Source organism: Periplaneta americana, chromosome 16, assembly GCF_040183065.1.
Source record: "Periplaneta americana isolate PAMFEO1 chromosome 16, P.americana_PAMFEO1_priV1, whole genome shotgun sequence".
Lineage (NCBI taxonomy): Eukaryota > Metazoa > Arthropoda > Insecta > Blattodea > Blattidae > Periplaneta > Periplaneta americana.
The window spans coordinates 30,949,606-30,972,817 of record NC_091132.1 but is presented as its reverse complement, the minus strand read 5'-3'; positions in this window follow the sequence as shown (position 1 = coordinate 30,972,817).

Genomic DNA, 23,212 nt, shown 5'->3' with positions numbered 1-23,212 from the left:
GAAAACCATTTGTATATTTTTATGGTGAGAGTAAAAGGGAGTGTTTTGTAGGAATAAGCGCAAACTTTATTTTTATATTTCAATTGCAAAATCCTGAGCTTCTCAGTAAATGATTATCCACTGTTAAACGCGACAAATTTATACAATAGGTTTTGCTCAGTTCATTGTGTTTCTTCAAATTCTAATTGTAAAAGGTTACTGAAAAGCTGACGCAATTTCATCAGTCTTTAATTTTCCAACTCATAAAAGTAATCATAAAACATGATCTAAAAAATCATACTCTAGTAGTTAAAATTTCAACACTTTAAAATAATGATATATTTTGTGTTTATTTGTTCATATATATCTGAAGTACGATATTGAAAGTTATTTATAACAGATATATTTTGAAAAACTTAACTAAAATGTTCATAAGTTAATGTTTCTGTATGTGATGAAATCTATATCCAAATTCAGCATTCTTACCACTTTTAATAGTATATTAATATGGTATAAAGATGGGAAGAGCTTTTTACAAAACCGAGGAATAGTTTGAAAAACAAACAAAGCGAGTTTTTCCATTTCAGAGATTTTGTAATGCACTTCACAAACGTGTATTGTGTGAAACATTTGTTGCACGATCGTGTTTTTAAAATTGCAAATATAATATATTTTGCATTGAAAATTTATAGCAATATTATTCTAAAGCCTTCACAAAACTGCACAGAAAAATTGTTATATAATGCACAGTTTGAAAGAGGGAGAGATTGAGTTTGCAGTAACAAAAAACTTCATTTTTCACAGGCATTTGATCCCTGTATAAACATCGGGGGATTTCATATAAGGACAGGAGTACAACGTCTCTTTCGAAGGAGCTACCGGCGTAGCTCGGTCGGCTAAGGCGCTTGCCTGTCAATCCGGAGTTACATTCGGGCGCGGGTTTGATTCCCGCTTGGGCTGATTACCTGGTTGGCTTTATTCTAGGTTTTCCCCAAACGTGAGGCAAATGTCAGGTAATCTATGGCGAATCCTCGGCCTTATATCGCTATCATCAATTCCATCGACGCTAAATAACCTCGTAGTTGATGCAGCGTCATTAAATAACCAAGTAAAACAAACAAAAACAAATCTCTTTCGAACGGGTGTCCTTAAACTTCTGGTAGAAACTGTATATGTTCATTTAAAATTAATGTCTTGACGAGACTGTTTGCAGAGTATATTTATATTCCAGCAGCCTGAATGTTTGGATATTGAATCTGTGTGTCGCGACTTCAACCTTAACCTTTAGGAGTTCGTTCATCTGTTGACTGGAAACATGAAACGATTAAAATTTATCAGCATTGACAAGAGAAACAGGTACATAGGAAAGGTAATGCTATATGTAGTTAATTATATCTTATCCGTGTTGCGGAAGATAAAATTCTCGGATCGTTTCCTCTGCGAACCACCGAACTAAACTATTACACGATTAGTCTACAATTTCTGTTGTAATGGAAAGCCCTAGCTTGAACTGAACCCAACCGTCACAAAGTTTAGAACTAAATTCACTTTGCGCTGCAGGCTTTAATAAACAGATTTGGATGTAATAAACAGGGACGTTAGAACAATGTTATGAAGTCTTATGCATGTAATATGCACTGAAATTACATCTACAAGTATAACAAAATTTACTAGGGTAAATACGCAGTGACTGTCAAATTTTACATAATTGCTCTGACTTTATAGTTAGTTTGGAGCATGTTCTAGCTTAACTGTATCATTTTCGGAACATTGATCACCATTTTGATCTTATATTTCGCCAGGCTCGCAGCTGCCATTGTGTTCCATTAACGCCACGTTAGCGCGCTGGCTGCAAATCCTGTTCAGATCCCGTGTGTACAGTAGGAATCCTGCTCAGAGCTAGTACGTACAATATAGAGCTCTCGGCAGCAGCGAGTATGTTTACTTCCCTGAAAATGCGAAGAATGTGTAAACAGAACTAGTAAATATAGTCTAATCCTATTTTAGAACTTTCAGAACAACTGCCAATGTGACATTTCACTAAGAATGTGAAAGCACGTTTGAGATCATAATCATTGAAAATTTCTTCTAATGCGGGTATTCGGCATCTTTGGAGTTAATTCAATGACAGAATAATTGCTGTCTTCAGGTATGCCAACATGACTACCTGGAAAAGAAAGGACTTTCGCTGATAGTTGTGACACAAAATAATAGTGTTCGGTGAACTCTCCGATGACAGTTTTGAACCTCATGACACTAATAAGGCATCACTCATGGGACAACTAGGAGATACTGGGATATTGTGGCCAGTTCTTTTTCCTCACCATTACATACATCGCTGACTAGTCACTAATCACACTTCAGATGTATACAAACAATTGTTCTTCCTTTGCCACATATCGTCAAGTGAGATGTACTGCTTGATAATAGATGTAGATATCAGCCATAATCTCAGAGATAGAAAATAGTAAATAATTCAATTTATTACGTATAATAGGCTTTGAAAAGACTTTTAATCAGTGTCAAAAGCAAGATTGTATGGAATGCTTTATTCAAAGATAAAGTCAATAATATGTACCGTTCCCCCAAAAAATGGTATATGATACTACATTTAGTCCACACCCGTGGAGTAACGGTCAGCGCGTCTGGCTGCGAAACCAGGTGGCCCGGGTTCAAATCCCGGTCGGGGCAAGTTACCTGGTTGAGGTTTTTTCCGGGATTTTCCCTCAACCCAATATGAGCAAATGCTGGGTAACTTTCGGTGTTGGACCCCGGACTCATTTCACCGGCATTATCACCTTCATTTCATTCAGACGCTAAATAACCTAGATGTTGATACAGCGTCGTAAAATAATCAAATAAAATAAAAAAAATGATACTACATTTAAGAAGAAAGTCAGCAACATGTACCGTTTCCCAAAGAAAGCTATGGGATAATATATTGAAATAAACAATCAGCAACATGTACCGTTCCCGAAAGAAAGGTATATTATACTACATTTAAGGAGAAAGTCAGCAACATGTACCGTTTCCCAAAGAAAGGTATATAATACTACATTTAAGAAGAAAGACAGCAACATGTACCGTTCCCCAAAGAAAGGTATATGATGCTACATTAAGAAGAAAGTCAGCAACATGTACCGTTTCCCAAAGAAAGCTATGGGATAATATATTGAAATAAACAATCAGCAACACGTACCGTTCCCGAAAGAAAGGTATATTATACTACATTTAAGGAGAAAGTCAGCAACATATACCGTTTCCCAAAGAAAGGTATATAATACTACATTTAAGAAGAAAGACAGCAACATGTACCGTTCCCCAAAGAAAGGTATATGATGCTACATTAAGAAGAAAGTCAGCAACATGTACCATTTCCCAAAGAAAGGTATATGATGCTACATTAAGAAGAAAGTCAGCACATGTACCGTTCCCCAAAGAAAGGTATATGATGCTACATTAAGAAGAAAGTCAGCAACATGTACCGTTTCCCAAAGAAAGGTATATGATGCTACATTAAGAAGAAAGTCAGCACATGTACCGTTCCCCAAAGAAAGGTACATGATACTACATCTAAGATGAAAGTCAGCAACATGTACCGTTCCCCAAAGAAACGTATATGATGGTACATTTAAGAAGAAAGTCAGCAACATGTATCGTTTCCCAAAGAAAGGTATGGGATAATATATTGAAAGAGACAATCAGCAACATATACCGTTCCCCAAAGAAAGATATATTATACTACATTTAAGGAGAAAGTCGGCAACATGTACCGTTTCCCAAAGAAAGGTATGGGATAATATGTTGATAGAGACAATCAGCAACATGTACCGTTCCCCAAAGAAAAGTATGTCATACTATATGTATTGAAGGAGAAAATAAGCGACATGTATCTTTCCCCAAAGAAAGGTATTGGATAATATATTTAAGGAGAAAAACAGCAACATATACTGTTTCTCAAAGAAAGGCATGTCATACTATATTGAAGAAGAAAATCAGCAATATGTACCGTTCCCCAAAGAAAGGTATTGAATAATTTAAGAGAAAATCATCAACATGTACAGTTCCCCAAAGAAGGTAGATTATATGACTTGGGCAATGTAAAGTGGACAAACTGACCTGGAATTATTTACACTATAACCTTAATATTGCGTCTACGGTCATTATGTTTTTGCCTTTGTCTTCTGAAGTTTGTAGGTCGAATTCTCCTACACCCTGTACCTACAATGAAATTGTAAGAGATGAACAGAGTCCGAAGAGTTGCGTTTCAAAAAGTTTGTTTATTGTAATGCAGTTGTTAAGCTAGATGGATTGGCTGTTGGATACTGTTAGGAAACAGTGGTAGACCTATTAAACAGAAATGCTGCCGAACATTGGCGACAATTTGAGAAAATGCTTTCAACTTCTCTGTGTACTGTTACACTAGCTGGTAATAATGTTAGCTAATGACAGCTAAGAAATGGCATTCATCACAGCGACAGACTGACAGGCTCCAGGAAATTCTACCCTGGAGGCCTTAATAACCAAACATATTAGCTATTAGCTATGGCAGTTTTATTTTGTGTAAGAATGTTTAAAAAATTTATTTTTCCCATCGTTCCAATTTGCTTTCTTCCGGCATATCTTTATTTAGTCTGTAACACTATGAAAGGTATTCTCTGAAATCAGCGTTTTGTATCAGTCGTACATTAATTGAACCTCTCTTCTGCATGGTCATTTACATCTTTTACTATTTTTTCATGCATCTTTACACTTTTCAAAGTTCGTTTTTCTTCCAAGTGGAAAATATATTTTCAATAAATTCGTTTAGAATGGAAAATCTTGCAAACATTGCATAATTATTTTTACATAAAACTGTTATTACCTATGTCAATAATTTCTTTTGTCTTTACTCGAAGATCTTTTTATAGAACGAAGTGCACAATTTTTATTTATAAAACTCTTAAATACTTCGGCAAGCAAATTATCAAGCGTACAGTAAAAAAAACCTTTAATTCAACTGCAGATTTCTTGTCTATAAAATTTTAAATACTTTGGTCAATAAATGAGGCGCTCAGAATAGCTACATGTTATGCAAGTTCAAAAATTAAACATTCGCTAATACAAGGTTAATAGGTAAAACATTGTAAAATCTTTCTAACCGAATAATAATATGAATCTATTATTGACACTGCAACTTGTACAGTCGATCAGTCTTAGTGAAATGGAGGAGTACACGAGAGCGGAATAAGCAGACCTGATTTTCGAATATGGATGAGCCAATGGGAACAGTAGACAAGTTCACAGATTGTATCGGAACAAGTACCCACGTAGGAGACATCCGGTCCCATACCATTTTTCCAGACTATTCCAAACGTTAAGGGAAGGAGGGCACGTGGTGCCAAATTACAATTCCATTTCCACACAACTATTTTTGCTTATAACTTTCGACTCAGTCATTTCCGGACCATGGTTTCTTATCTCAAATTGATACATGTGCCCTTCGCCATCATCCCTGAAAGTTTGTAACACGAATTCGGATACACTCCGTAGGCTATATCTTCACTTTTATTATAACTGTATTTAATTTTTTCATGTTTTTTTATATTTTCTTTTTATGGCATAAGTAACTACATACAATATTTTTACTGTCTATTGCACTTGGGGCTTTGCCTATTATAGAAAAATAAATAAATTTTGGAGCACCTAGTATAAAATTGAAGTTTCTTTACGTATACTGTGACGTGTCAGAATAGCAAATAGAGATGATAAATTAAATTCTTTTCACTGTTATGGAAAATAATGAATTTTATTTCGGAGAATGATCTGCACTCGCTATTTGATTCGCTGTTACGTCCATGTCTATGAATATTTCAATTTACCTTCCGGCGGAACACTTCTGCATCTATTTTATAACAGAAACATAGCTTCAACTTTTCTTGCATTGGACTGATGTATTCCTTCCTTATATATTCAACGTACACAAAAGCGTATAGTGAAGTTTGGCTGCATGAAATTTATATGAATCTAGTTGTGAGCGCATTCTGTGTGGGTTGGCCCACGGTATGGAGTTCACAGTTTCATTTTTAATTTCACGCATTCAGTACGATTTAACTCTTTGTAAATAAAACAAGCAGGAGAGCAGACGAGAAGAAACTTGTACTTGTATATTTGTCTGCAGTATCTACACAGCTTCCGTTCGGCAGCGTAGATCGAGTCAGGTTTCTGCAAATGTCAATACGGAATTTCGCGAATGGCTAGTTTACAGAATAAGGTGGGTGCTCCTGTTATGGCCATGTTCCTGATGTGGCCACCCCCCTATTGTGAGTTAGTTAACCAAAAAATCCGCTAAATTGCAGTAGCATCCAATGAAAGGACATCCTGGTATGTCCCTTGATCGTTTTTCATCCAGTCAGGTTGAGCAATATGGCGTCAGTTGCCTGTTTTGCGGTTTTCATGTGACCTCTTCTTATTTTTCTCTGGTAAGTCTCCTTTGTTTTATGCATGTTTTTCAAAGACTTGTTTCATGAAAACCATAGTACTCCATTCAGTTTTTAATGTTCTGTTGATTGGTGTTGTCGCTGATGCCGTATCTTTTACGAGTTGTTCATAATCAAACTACTTTCGTGAAAGCTTACCTGCTCCTGATATGGCCATATGAAATGCAGCATGGCCATATCAAGTTCATTTCACTTTTATTTTTTTCACCTGACAAATTTACATGCCATATAGCTGGGATTAAGCAAATATTTTGTATTTTAAGAAAAACAACTTAATTTTTTATGGAAAAACCTGTTTTGACTACACTTTTGAATTATAAAAAAGATTAGGCCTATTAAGGGGACACTCAACTTAAAAATTGGAGAAAAAGTGTCATAGAAATGAAAAATTAAATTTCTACACTAATTTATGTGACAGAACTAAATCAATATGCAGAATTCTTCCCCTATTCATTGAGAAGTCACAGTCAAATGCACAAAGCCAAAAAAATAAAAAAAATTATCATTAAAAGTGATATTTCAATTAATGATTAATTAAAAATTTAAATATTTTTTATTTTGAAAAGTATTGGACCTAATGAGCTGAGATTTTGCATATTACTTTCCATATGTATATTAAACCTTTCCACCAAATTTGAAAAAAATTGGTCAAATAGGAAAAAAGTTCCAAAATATAGTTAAGTGTCCCCTTAAGTGTCATGTTTATTCATTTTACACCAAAATTATTTAATTTTAGCACAACTGCGCTATCAAACTGAAAACAATCACGATTTGTAGAACATGGAACAAGGGTGGCCATATCATGTGCACAAGTTCCTGAGATGGTCACTAGGTAGACTTTTGGAATTTGGGACTTTGTGGACAATTAAATCTATTTTATGGGGAAAGGAAATTGTTTTAAGGAAGTCCATTAGACTGAGAACGAGTAAGAAAAAAGTGGTTTCATTTTTTTTTCAAAATGGCGGCTAGAAAAATTCTCAAACCTTAGCATGGCCATATCAGGGACACCTACCTTACAAACCAGAAAACGTTGCCATAACGCAAAGGGCATAATAGAATGCTACGATATTCTCAAGCTGTTTGAAAAGAAAGTTATTGTGAAGGAAATAGAATCGACCTAGTTACTGCTGCGAGACGTGTATTTAATGTGAATGCTTTCCACAGATGGATCTGGAGTTTGCATGCGATGCGCTGGAAAAAGAGAATGTGTCAGATGTGTTTGCTGATTGCAGGGTCCGGCTAGTGACAAAAACATGCTTCTGTCCGCATTAAGCTAAAATGTCACGCCGCGCCGTAGTTCTCTCTGTTAACACACACTTTAGTACTTCTGTTAGCTAAAAAACTGAAATACACTTTCGAGATCATGAACATTAATAACAGTCTTTTGAATGGAAATGGCAAATTATACACTGTTCAAAGTTTGATGAAATTCGACAGGAAAAAGTTGCTGTCTGTTTCGGGAACTTTGCTTTTTTTTTCTTGTATTAAGAAATGTTTATGTACGGTAATGTCACTAAAGTTTTTGTCGATAAATCTGCGAGTGGAACAGGAGCAAATCAAAACTCGAGTGGGATTTAATTGACTATTATACGATTAGAAGGAAGTATATAAAGATTAGAAGAAATAAAGTATTCTAATACAATAAAATATTACTTCGGAATATGTATGATAAGACTTTCTTGTGTTAAATTTTAACGTACCTTGTTAACATGTTCCGACCTATTTTGGGTCATCTTCAGAACTGGTCGTTGTTGTCTTGGTGCCTCTTGTTTCCTGTGAGAGTGCGTTCGTAGTGTAGAGTCAAAGAGTGTACGTGTTTTGAAGTTGAGTTGTGTGTTTAGAATATCGTTGGGGTGTGTTTTCGTGTGTCTGTATATTTCATATTGTGCTAGTGTGTTGAGTTTCAGGCTTTTTGGTTGGATGTGCAGTATTTCCATGTCTGTGTTGATGTCTCTGTAGGTGTGGTTGGCATCAAGACAGATATGGAAATACTGCACATCCAACCAAAAAGCCAGAAACTCAACACACTAGAACAATATGAAATATACAGACATACGAAAACACACCCCAACGATATTCTCAACACACAACTCAACTTCAAAACACATACACTCTTTGACTCTATATTACGAACGCACCCTTACAGGAAACAAGAGGCGCTAAGACCAACAACGACCAGTTCTGAAGATGACCCAAAATAGGGCGAAACATGTTAAAAAGGTACGTTAAAATTTAACACAAAATCTTATCATACATATTCCGAAGTGATACAGTGTTAAAAGTTGTGTAATCAAGATGTATAAAATATTAATTGACTTACTAAAATACTAAACTGTCTTGAAAATGTATTATTTTATCATCTCATCATTACATACATTCCGCTAGATGGCAGTAATGTGTTACTAGTTGTGCCAGTTATACAATATTCATTGAACAGTATAGACGATTACTAGTCAAGAAGGCTTTGTTGATTCAGTTTCATTTCTTTTAAAACAATTGCATTCCACTTCAATTATAATATATATTAATCTCTGATACGTTACTAATCCACAGACTCATACATCAGAAGCTGTAACATAACCTAAATAATACAGGGACATCATTTTATTTTACTTCAATTTTTATTGTACCTGAGTTTTTTAATGTACTTCACTCCCACCCCTTCTACTAAGGAAGCTCCAACTCCACACAGAACCAAGACCGCAGATAGTAAGCAGTACTGAGTTACTGAGTATAACACGTTCCAGAAATATGTTCGCGTTTTCCAGTGACGAAAGAGCTTTCAATATTGAATCATATTTTCGCACAGGTACTGTCCGTTTGCCTACGTCGCATCCCGATTTCCCCCACCTGCTTCTGCTCGCCCCTCTGTAATAGCTGAGCTGTCTTAGCTCTTTTCTGAAAACATTAATTTCTCTTAGGAATTGGCCGTTTACGTAATATTATACAGCTGTTTAATTTAACTTAAATAAAAGGGCCTCGTTAAGTAATTAACTGTCACGTGATTTCCTCCCTTTCTACAATCCTGCGGCATAACCACTTGGACGGACAGTAGATAGCATGTCTGAGTAATTTTATATTTTCGGGTCGGGCAGAAGTGAAGATTGAATTCACAGTACGTAGAGTAGGTACAGAATTATTTCAACATGAGTTACTAGTACGAAGGACGAAACTGGCAATTGGAATTAGATGCAATAGTCTATAGTGCGATAATATGCACAAAAGAACTGAAGCCTGTATCGAAATGAACGGCCACCATTTTCAAAATTGTGTTTAAATATTCATATTATGATTATTTTTCAATTTAACTTCTTTCTCTATATTGTACGCTAATGTGCTGTAGACAATATACACTGCATAATGAATATGTTCGCATGGATAACTCACTTCTTGAGTAAAAACACTTATTCTTAATACAGTACTGTACTTTGATTAAAAAAAAACCTAATGAAAATTATCAAACTAAAAATCGCGATATTTCCTAGTTTACGTAAATGGATGAACTACTTTTCTTCCATGCTATACCTAGTAGAGTGATTTGTGTTTTACGCCAGTATCATCGAACTCCAGTCTTGGAGGGGGGAGCAAGCGGTGTTTCCGGTTCTCTAAAGGTATAGACAGGTTAATATTAAAAATGTTAGTAAAAATAAAATGATGTCCCTGTATTAAGAAATGTTTATCTACGGTAATGTCACTCGAGTTTTTTGTCGATAAATCTGCGAGTGGAACAGGAGCAAATCAAAACTCGAGTGGGATTTGATTGACTATTATACGATTAGAAGGAAGAAAGTATTTATTTATCTATTTATTTATTTATTTATTTATTTATTTATTTATTTATTTATTTAATTTATTTATTTATTCATTTATTCATTCATTTATTCATTTATTCATTCATTCAATCATTCATGTATTTATTTATTTATTCATTCATTTATTTATTTATTTATTTATTCATTTATTCATTCATTCATTCAATCATTCATTCATTCATTTATTTATTTATGTATTTATTTATTTATTTACTTACTTACGTATTTATTTATTTAACAGGGCAAAGCCCCAATTAAAATAGACAGTACAGATATTCGTTTAAAAAACATAGAATTGTATATAACATGAAAAAAAGAAATGAAACAGATACAAATGCAGGATACAAGTGTAAATACAAATTAAAATGGAAAATGAGAAAAGGGAAAAAAAAGATATAAAGATTAGAAGAAATAAAGTACTCTAATACAGTAAAATATTAATTGACTTACTAAAATACTAAACTGTCTTGAAAATGTATTATTTTATCATCTCATCATTACATGTATTCCGCTAGATGGCAGTAGTGTGTTACTAGTTGTGCCAGCTATACAATATTCATTGACTTGTATGGACGATTACTAGTCAAGAAGGCTTTGTTGATTCAGTTTCATTTTTATTGAAACAATTGCATTCCACTTTTAATTATAATATTATGTTAAACAATCTCTGATACGTGACTATCCATAATCTCATACAGCAGAAGCTATAACATAACCTAAATAATATAAACAAGATAAATGATAGAAAAGTTTTAATTAAGGATGATGAAATAAACATTAATCATTTTAAAATGTACAATTATTCAAAGTACAATGTTGGAAAACAAAGAAACTAATGCTAGGAGGTGATGAAAACAGATGCTAAGGAGGTGATAAAAATTGTAGGATAAGCAGCCATGATTGGTTGAAACACGTCGTTCCGTACCGTTTTGTTGGTCAAAACAAGTATGACGTAGTAAAAGTGTAAGTTTATGACTTTAGTCTCGGTTAATGTAATTACATTTTCTTCCTCTTATTCGTTTCAGACAGCAGTCAGCTGAGTTCTTAAATATGAGATTGGTAATATAAATACCCCGAGCTCGATAAGATCCTGATTTGTTCTTTCAATATTGGATAGCGTTTGGCTGGCTGATCTTTTACTAGAGCTAGACTCTAAGAAGAGTCCGTACAATTAGGCGCGCTTTGGACCATTGTCCGCCCTATATGATGATGATGATGATGATGATTATGATAATGATAATAATAATATTTATTTATTCTGGCGAAGTTAACGTTATCCTGCCTCAGTTCCTAATAAAGCCAGGTCAGTTTCGCGGACGAGTAACCTGATAAGTCCTAGGGACCTGAGCTCCACGTCCTTTCTATATCTACAACATCGAAAACTCTAGACTTCACCGTAGGCTATTTTTATTATTTCGGATGAGAGATGAAATGAGGGGGAAGTGGAGATTGTTGATGGAATGTTACAGGGAAATGGGAGTACCCCGAGAAAACTCCTCTGCAACTTTTGCTTTGTCCACCACAAGTTCTATCATGACCTGGCCGGGAATCGAACCCGGTTCGCCTGAATAGAAGACCAGCGTGCTAACACCTGAGACACAGACGCGGCTTGAATAACGTTAATCTGCGACCCTGCACTATACTCAAGTCGTTGTAACAATGCACCTGACAGCTTTACGTAATGTTGGTACAGAGAGGTGCGATGTTGCATAATGACCAATAGACAGCAGCTGACGAGTCCTTCACACCAATTGTGACGCCCGAGATGCACTACGGTCATCTCAACTGACCTCCGACATAGCGCTAGGTGCGCCACAACTTCCGGTCAGAGATAGTGTTAGGTTCGCCACGATCCACGATCCTCAGTTCGAGATAGTGTTAGGTACGTCAAGGTTTCATAATTGCCTAAAGAGCCACGGATCCGACGCCATGTGCGTGAAATTCTATTGACGCTTGTGGTATATACCGTCGACTGGTTTTTATAACAGAGTGTCATTGAGTTGTTTTAGGTCAAGATGGCTGACAACATGGATCTAGCAGTTATTTATTTAGAACATGGGGCAGATATAGACGAAATTCTAACAATGTATCTATGTAGCCTAAATACATTTCCCGTTTTCAACACTGATGTTTTAAATAGCAACATTTTCTTACCTTTATGGTCTTTTGTTGTATCATGTTAGGCATTAAATTATTATATCTACTTACTTACTTACTTACTTACTTACTTAGCCTACTTACTTACTTATTTACTTACTGGCTTTTAAGGAACCCGGAGGTTCATTGCCGCCCTCACATAAGGCCGCCATTGGTCCCTATCCTGAGCAAGATTAATCCAGTCTCTATCATCATATCCCACCTCCCTCAAATCCATTTTAATATTATCTTCCCATCTACGTCTCGGCCTTCCCAAAGGTCTTTTTCCCTCCAGCCTCCCAACTAACACTCTATATGCATTTCTGGATTCGTCCATAAGTGCTACATATCCTGCCCATATCAAACGTCTGGATTTAATGTTCCTAATTAAGTCAGGTGAAGAATACAATTCATGCAGTTCTGTATTGTGTAACTTTCTCCATTCTCCTGTAACTTCATCCCTCTTCTCAAACACCCTTAACCTATGTTCCTCTCTCAAAGTGAGAGTCCAAGTTTCACAACCATAAAGAACAACCGGTAATATAACTGTTTTATAAATTCTGACTTTCAGATTTTTTGACAGCAGACTGGGCCATTAAATTATACTATTATTATTATTATTATTATTATTATTATTATTATTATTATTATTATTATTATTTTTAATCTAGTTATTTGCTGTGGAAACAGCAGCGATAAGTACATTTTATTGTGTATGTATAAGAAATATGTTTATGTTAATTATGTCAAAATAAACTTATAAAAATTTAAAGAGTTGAGTTATCATTGAATAATCTCGCATGAAAGGTGTTGGGATGTCTGATTTAATACAAAAATCAATGCGACATAAATCCAAATTGAGTTTATTACTATATATTTTATTTCTAGTTAATCATCACTGTTTCTATATTTTTAGTTTCTGCTAAATTAAACAGCCAAAGATAACCTATCAAAATACGTAATAAACGAATTATTAAGTTACAGTAAACTTGCCGTACAAGGTTTTCCCAATCATCTGCCACACATTCTTTTCTAATCTCATGTTTTTATAATTATTTTTCGATAAATTGTTCGTTCTCAAAAGGAATTTTAAAATGTTACATTTGTTCAAATCAAATTTCTGCATATTTAAAGGACAAAACTAAAATTCTTTCAATGATTTATTATCATAAAACACTGCTCTCTTAAATTGACTTAGCATATAAAAATTTAAATGAATGACTTTCCCAAAACACGCTATGAAAATGTTTCGTATAAAATAATTTTTATCTCGAAAACGAACCAGAAACGAGCAAATTTGTATTGAACTTTTTGTCTGAAATATCTCAAAGAATAATCCGTTGAAATTAATTAAATTACTTACGGTTCCCTCTGCATAAACTCTCATTGTGTCAGTCAGGTTTAAATTTAATATATTTCGTAAATTCACATTAGAATTTAAAATACATCATATTAATTTGTAAGAAATACCCTTATCTAATTTTTAAAATAGTTCCAGTAAGTAAAATAATTGTTCCATTTACTATTGCTTTTATTAACGGACCTTAGTGTCTTCTGAAAATGTACAGCATTAAATTAGGAATCTCATACAATCTCAATGCAACCCTTGCCCCATGAACGGAACTAAGATCAGTGAGTCCTTTAGTAGAATGAAAATCCTTATTAGGTTTCATTGTAACTCACCTACTAACTGTGATAGACTGGCCTTGTACTCGTACAAGTTCAGGAAAGCACCTCAGATTTTTACAATGCATTCAATCGAAGGTAATATGGCTCAAGGAAAAGATATTTAAGCCATCGACGTAAATTTCATAAATGAAGCCCAACAATAGCTATTGTGAAAAAGCTGATTATACTCGCAGAATCCCCAGAGAAGTTGCTTTACAATGCTCTAAGAAGTCGCACGTAATACAAACTCTATTTCAAGACATGCATGTACGTCACTGATATAGTTTTTGTAGCGGGGGAAATTTCCGATAACCTACCAATCTGATTGCCGATACAAGGCGACCGATATTGTCATGCTGTCCGAAAGGTATATACAGGGTGTTCGATTTATTTTAACTATAGTAGATCCTCGTCAATCCGAACACCAATAGTGCGAAACTTTGGTTAATCCCAACAGAAGAGAGAAAAAAAGGAAAGTTTTAGACAACTTCGCCAAACTACGACATTCCTTGAATAGTTAAGGAAAACATTTTAAAATAATCAAAATTTTATCATTTAAACTTCTCACGAAGTTGAGATCGAAATGTTGGTTGGCCTCATCACATTACTTATCTTTGTAAGAGGCTTCGTAAAACAATTTATAAATTCATTAATCTTCGATGCTACTTACCTATTAGAGTTCTACGAAATGCTTATTTGGCCATTATTCAGTCTATAATTCAATATGGTATAATTGTTTGGGGTGGAAGTACAAAAATTAATCTTAGTCCGTTAAATTTACTACAAAAACGAATAATTAAAATTTGTTTGAAGAAACGTTTCGATTATACAACTAAATTAATTTATTCTGAATTTAATGTATTTAATATTGAACAAATTTATAAGTATACGCTGTTAAAATTTTATCATAAAAATCGTAATAAGTTTGTATTACAGACACACAATTATGACACAAGACGAAATATTAATTCAACATTAGTAGAACCTAAATGTCTCACATCTGCTGGTCTAAAGCATAGCATTAATTTTGGCCCTCGGTTGTACAATGCTTTAACTAAATTACACCCAGAACTTCTAACATGTAACCCACTAACATATGACAAGAAAATTAGAAACGTGTTAATATCTTCAATTTGATTAAGTAAATTTATAGCCTATGTGTATGAATTAATCAACCTATATTATATTTGTATTCTATAATTTTGAAATATATATTAGTCCTACTTTTCACGTGCGATATTATTCTTCTCTAGTGTTAATATTATATTATATAATTCCATTGCCGCTGTAATTATATTTTAGTTTCTATTTTATTTTACTTATTTATTTTTATTGTTATTATTATTTTTTATTTTAATATTATATCTGAACTGCGACCGAGCACGAGCGCTGCTCATTCGGTCTCAAATTTTGTTAATACTACTGTATCTTCTTCCTATATTGCTTGTATTATTTTATTTCTATTTCTCTTGTTTGTTTTGTAATTATATTCTTTATTCTGTATATTTAAATTTAAATAAATTAAATTAAATATTAAATTTTGGAAAAATAACATAATTATATTATTACTATGTGCCGAAGTACATATGATATTTCCGTGCAGATATCCTGCGTCATCATACGATGAAGAATGAGTGGAACGGAGAAAAATTCTCTCCGACACCGGGATTTGAACCCTGGTTTTAGCTCTACGTGCTGACGCTCTATCCCAAGAGGTGGAACTTAAACTGAAAGGGTTCGATCTGACATCGGGATGGGAATCCGGTGTGGCTTAGTGGATAGAGCGTCAACGCGTAGAGCTGAAAACCCGGGTTCAAATTCTGGTGCCGGGGAGAATTTTTCTCCGTTCCACTAATTCTTCAACAAATAATTAACTACAACACAGTTTAATAATAACCACCGGCGTGGCTCAGTCGGTTAAGGCGCTTGCATGCCGGTCTGAAATTGTGCTCGGGCGCGGGTTCGATCCCCGCTTAGGCTGATTACCTGGTTGGGTTTTTTCCGAAGTTCTTCCCAACCGTAAGGTGAATGCCAGGTGATCTATGGCGAATCCTCGGCCTCATCTCGCCAAATGCCATCCCTGTATCACCAATCTCATCGACGCTAAATAACCTCGTAGTTGATACAGCGTCGTTAAATAACCAACTGAAAAAAAGTTTAACAACTATTATAGGATGTGCGGTATATTGAGGGAATAGAAATATGAAGTAATACTTAGCTTACAATTCATTTTGAAATTTCCGATATGTTTATTACCAGGGAACGGATTTATATGGACTAAAAATATATGAAATATGTAAATATATATGTAGTTATTTTTACCAAAATATGGAATTAAATATGGATTTTTACCAAAATATGGAATTAAATATGGACTTAAAATTATAAAAAAATGACTATGTACGTTAAATATTGGTACATTTTAATCAAACTAAACAAAAAATATAATGGACGTACCTTATCTTCCAATGTAGTTTCAACAAAACACAATTTTTATTGTCTGTTACCATAACAATAGGTTACAAACATTTCTTTCAAGTGCTGAAAAGTGAATCTTCTTCTATTGTCTCTGAGGATAGATTTATACTGACTAAAAGAGCGTTCGACGTCACAAGAAGTAACTGGTACATAATTCAATTTCACAATGTCTGCTGGGGATAAGTCCAAGTTAATCTTCACTGTTGATTCACCACTCATCACAGCAACAACCTTTTGTAGTTCTTCATATCCAGGGTTTTTTGAAAGTACAGTGTCCACCTTAGCTCTTACTGCATCTGCAACTTTACCTCTACCACGATTCAGTTGTTCCACAGTACTATTTATAATTTCAAAACTTTCAGATAGTGAAAGGTGCCTATTTTGGAGACTTTTGAGCGTTTTTATGATGCATGAAAATGTATGCTGAATGTGAGCTAAGTCATTCTTCACACTTATGTCACAGGTAACTGTTTTCGCAGTATCAATTGAGACTGCATCTTCAGAGTCCAATGCAAGGAGAACATTGTTAATAGAGTCTATATGTTCGGCATAATATTCAACTGCTTCTAGCCATGTACCCCATCTAGTTAAAATTGGCTTTGGTGGCAATGGAATTTCAGGGTACATTTCTTTCAACACGTTAACTCTACTGGGAGCTTTGAGAAATACTTTTTTCACTGATGAAATCAACAAATCTACTTTAGGGAAATTGTCTCTGACCACTTCTGCCACACGATGAAATGCATGCGCCACACAAGTAAAATGAGTCAATTTAGGATATACAACAGATAATGCTTGTCCAGCTTTGACCATATAAGGGGCAGCATCGCTAATAAAGAATAACACATTATCGTACATAATACCCTTTGGCCACAGGATACCCATAGCTTCGTTGAACAGTTTAACTATAGTTTTGTTATTGCACTTTTCTAGAACATCACAATGTAAAAGAATTCGTTCAGAATATTGTTCACTTAACAAACCGATAACTACATTACCAACAAGTCTACCTTCTTTGTCGGGAGTCTCATCAATGGAAACCCAAATTGAACTATCTTTAATTTCATCTCTTATCTTCTGTATTGTCTCATCGTAGATGGATGGAGCATACGTCTTCCTAAGTGTTGACTCATCCGGGATTGTATGTTGAGTATATTTTTCAAGGAATTCCCTGAAGACCTTATTCTTTAGTTTGTAGAGAGGAATATCAGCAGAGATGAGAGAACGGCACAGGTCGATGTTAAACTCAGATCTTACATTCGATGTTGTTGGTTGTGTTAAAAACAATTGTCTCTGCTTGGAATTTAGTTGTTTGTTGGCCTGATGTTTACTAGTTGTAATGTGTTGTTGCACCAGGAACTTTTGTGTAGATGATACTGCACACTGACACAAATTACAAAATAATATTTTATTGTCAGTTGATAAACCATCTTCTTTAAATTCTGAAATGTAACTTGTTAGTTTTGATTTTAAATTGACTGAATGACGTACTTTTGGCATATTTACCGTCTTTATAGTATGATTTACAAAACTGAACCTATGTGTACTCTGACTGGCATTTAACTGTTGAGCTGCACAACTGAAGTCTGTTAAAAATTTTAAATTAAATTAATACAGTTTTGTAACTTACTTTCCCATTGTTGATAGGACTGCTAATTTTCAAATAACTCTGATGTTAAAGGGATTACTGAACATGTGTTTAAATCTCTATTGTTGAAATGTATTTTTAAAAGTTAATGGAATTTTGTTTTGTTTTATTGTTAAACCTAATATAATATGGACTGTTTTATATGAAATATGGAAAATATATGGAAATTAACGAAAATATGTACTAAACTCTAAAATATGGAAAAATATGGAAAATAAAAGTAGGATTTTTCAACCCTACACATTGTGAAACATAAAGATAATGCAAAATATAAATTATATTAGCTTTATAAGTAAATATGTATTTACATATAAATCCTTTCCCTGTTTATTACTAATGCTAATATTATTTTAAATTAATAATACAGTCCATATGACTTATCATACAATTGTCATTAATATTTTACATCATGCTATTTACATTGCATTAAATTTGTTAGTAAACGTTTTCGTCAGTTCGACATCATTAGACTACAAAATAACATAACGATATCTAAATGTGAATAGAAATTAAACTTGCAGTGTTACACAAGTATAACTTCGTATATCTGATTAACATAATTGATACAGGTTAAACTTCAGATTAGCCTACATAATTCAGTTGTTTATTAACAATGTACAACCCTATCTGAATGTCGTACAGATGAAGATGAAGTTGCTGCTCTCGCTACTGTAACTATTAATTCAAAAGCAGTAGTAGGTTTGTAGTAGTAGGTTTATTTTGCCTGGCAGAGTTAAGGCCATAAGGCCTTCTCTTTCACTCAACCAGGTTTCAGTGATATGCATGAAATACAAAATTTGATTACAAAACAACACAAAAGAAAATACCTTAGAAATTACATAAAATATACTAGAAAATTACAATAGAAAAGATCAGTTACATAATATGAAATTACAAATAGTCAAGATCGGTTATGTAATATATAAAATAAAATAGAAAATTACACATAATCAAAATCAGTTACATAACATAAAGGGGAATATATACACTCACACACACACACACACACACACAAAATTTATAAGACCTATAATGCCGGAGATAAATACGACGATTAATTCACTTGAGATATATTATACAGTTAATATACTAATAGGAGAATATATGTGAGTTACAAAACATAAAATGTTGATTAGCAAATTCGTACTAAATGGCATACAAACACAAATGATTAAGAAATATATCAAGATAATAAAAAAAAAAGAAAAGAGAAAAAAAGAAGAAGAAGAGAGAGGAGAAAAAAATAACAACTTGGTCATTTAAGACTACTTAGAAACTTCCGCAAGAGTCTAGTTCTGTTCATTAAAAACATTTCTAAGTAGTGTGTACTTAAAAGATTTTAGACTCCGACTGCTCCTGATTTCCTGTGACAAGGAATTCCAGGAACGAGCTGTGTGTATTGTGAAGGAAGCAGAGTAGAGAGATGTTTGATGGAATGGAATTGATAGAACAAGGTTATGCTGTGAACGTGTATCACGGTTGTGGTGGGATGCTAAAAGAGTGAAGCGAGGAACTAGGTAACTAGGTGTGGAATTATTTAAAATCTGATACAGCAAACAGAGTGAATGAACAGAACGTCTCTCCCGTAAACGAAGCCAAGATAATTGAAAGAAGTACCCCGAGACATGATCATAGCGACGGTTGTTAAAAATGAAACGAACACAACATTATGAACACTCTGAAGCCTCAGTGACAATTCAACACTAAGATCACTATACAAAACATCGCAATAGTCAAAGTAAGGCATTCAAAGTAAGGCAAGTAAGCATGCTAAACCTTTAAAACAATATACAAGGTGAGTAAAAAGTGTGGAACAATGCTTGTAACTTTCTTATTTCTAATTTTATGAAGAAACTATTTATACAAAAGTTGTAGGGTATCAAAGAAGAAATATTTTAAACATCTTTTCAAATACTATGATTTTCATTTATAAAGGGTGTGCCAATTAGTCTGTTTTTATTGCATTCTGTACTTATTTCCCCATTTTTGGATTCTTCAGGTCTCAGTAGGTACAAAATAATATTTTTTGTCGTTTATAAACTATTGTTTTGTAAAAATTACCGGTTTTGATAGCAATGTATGTGTATCGAACAAAGGGAAATTTTAATGCTTCAGTACATCAATTTGAGGAGGCTTTGGATTAAACAATTGCAGACAAAATCTAATAGAAACAAGTGAATAAAGCTAATAAAAATAATTGAATAACAATATTAATATTATTTAAATGTATAATTTAAAAAAAAAGACACATTGTAGGGCATGTACCATTGAAATTCAACGGTAATAGTAATAAAATACGTGGATTTTAAAGCAAGAAAATCCATTAAAACCAAAATTAGGTATTGTTGTGTTGTATCACATGTTGATTTCAGTTCACAAAAGGTACTCAAAATGGTCCCCATTTACAATGCCAAACAATGCATAAATCTGTCTTTGAAATTGTTTAATGTTCTCAACAATGCTGTTCGACTGATCTGCTGAGACACAAACCTCTTCTTGGGTCTTCCTCCTATCACCATAGCCGATGATCATTAGTATTTCAATTCGTTGTCTTTCTATAAGATGTTTCACTATAGCCCCATCGCTCTAATTTCCGGCAGCCAATCGCGTTGCATGTCGGCTACATTTAAACGTGCGCGTCTTGTGATTCGCTTATGAAGACGTTATTCATTTCTTAAGGCTCGATAAATACTTAATATAATCGCCCGCCATTTTGGCTCTTTCGTTGGCGTTCGCAGAAAGCACACGAAGACGTTATTTGCCGCTCGATTATTTGCTGAATTACAGTGCGTTTGATTTAGTATCATAGGAGCTACGACATGATAATGTTTAACGGTGTGGCAAATAGATTCCTCGTATGGTAGCTCGGGAACGAAAGAACAAAAATGGCGAACGATACTACCTACCTAGACTTTATAGAGCCTTCACTTCCTAAGACGTAAGCAAAGAGGCGGAGTTACGCCGGAAATAACAGCGTCGTGACTATAGCTTTATTCACTTGTTTCTATTAGCTTTTGTCTTACTTACTTACTTACAAATGGCTTTTAAGGAACCCGAAGGTTCATTGCTGCCCTCACATAAGCCCGCCATCGGTCCCTATCCTGTGCAAGATTAATCCAGTCTCTATCATCATATCCCACCTCCCTCAAATCCATTTTAATATTATCCTCCCATCTACGTCTCGGCCTCCCTAAAGGTATTTTTCCCTCCGGTCTCCCAATTAACACTCTATATGCGTTTCTGGATTCGCCCATGCGTAATACATGCCCTGCCCATCTCAAACGTCTGGATTTAATGTTCCTAATTATGTCAGGTGAAGAATACAATGCGTGCAGTTCTGTGTTGTGTAACTTTCTCCATTCTCCTTTGTCTGCAATTGTTTAATCCAAAGCCTCTTCAAATTATGTACTGAGGCATTAAAATTTACCTTTGTTCGGTACACATACATTGTCATCAAAACCGGTAATTTTTACAAAACAATAGTTTATATACAGTAGGCCTATATATATATTGTACATACTGAGACCGGAAGAATCCAATAATGGGAAAAATAAGTACATGGTGCCATAAAAAAACAGACTCATTGGTACACCATTCATAAATGAAAATCACAGTATTTGAAAACATGTTAAAATATCCCTTCTTTGATACCCTACAACTTTTGTATAAATACTTTCTTCATAAAATTAGAAATAAGAAAGTTACAAGCATTGTTCCATACTTTTTACTCATCCTGTATTAAGAAAGTTATAATTGCATGTTGCGTGGCACAATAGTTAAATGTCACGGTCATTTCCCATTGTTTCCTATTTGTGTTCAGAAAAAGTAATTAATTTTGTTTCATAATACATATTTCTTTATCTACTCGTGCATTAAGCAAGCTCAGAAATAATTTCTTCATGAAATGTTCAGTGTCTGATATGAATGAATATGTTTGTCATTAAGCAATATCTTTTTGGTAAGGCGTTACTTCACAATATAGTATCTGATATACTTTTGAGCCAAATTCGTCGATCTTGTACAATAACGTGAACAGCATTAATATTTTCTGGAGTGATAACAGAAACATGTCTTCAACACGGTGTTCAATTTCGAACTCCGTTCTTCCTCTCTTAAATTTTGCAATCAATATGTTATGGTGGCGTAAGAAGGTTAGGCCTAATGATCCTTCGATGTATCCAATATATCCGCATACATTTCCTTGCAGGAAAATCCGTTCAAATATAGTTACTTTATCACCGACCGATATGCCATTGATTGAAGTTCTATCTAACATGATTTCTTTAAAAATTCACAATATACAAGGTGATCCGTTTGAGTACACATAAAATAAAAACAACATAAAACATTTACTACTGAACTTTATTTGTTGAAACTTTTTTGCATACAACACTGAAAAATGGGAGATTCCTCAGAGCTCAGCATGACCCCCATTGCGCACCCTGCACAACTCATAACGGTGTTGAAATTCAGCCCATGTCCGTTGTAACATAAGAGGGGTGATTTGTTGAAAACTTGAGTAATTTTTACTCTCAGATCATCAATGTTCCTGGGTTTCTGTGAATAGACAATGTCTTTAACAAAATCCCATTCGAAGACAGGAGGGATTAGATCTGGGGAGTTTGGGGGCCAAGTCAAGAGATAGCTGCTTCTCGTTCTAGGTTTCGCCTGCGACCTCTTGCATGTTTTTTTTTAACACATAACCTGTTTCTACAAATGTTCGGTACCACAACATTATGGAATCCTATTTAGATACATCACGCACATCACACTCAGGTTGAAATTCCCTTTGAACTGTTTTAACACTCTCAAATTTAGCATATCAAGAACAATGATTGTGCCCGCTGTTGATTTGTAGTAGCCATTTTAATCACCTACGATTTTCATTTGTCCTTTCAGATTATGCATTGTTGATTATCACATATGGAAACTCCCATTTTTTAATCATATAACGAGCAAGAAATTTTTCCTACTGTCATAATAGCTTTATAATAATAAATTAATGTTACCCA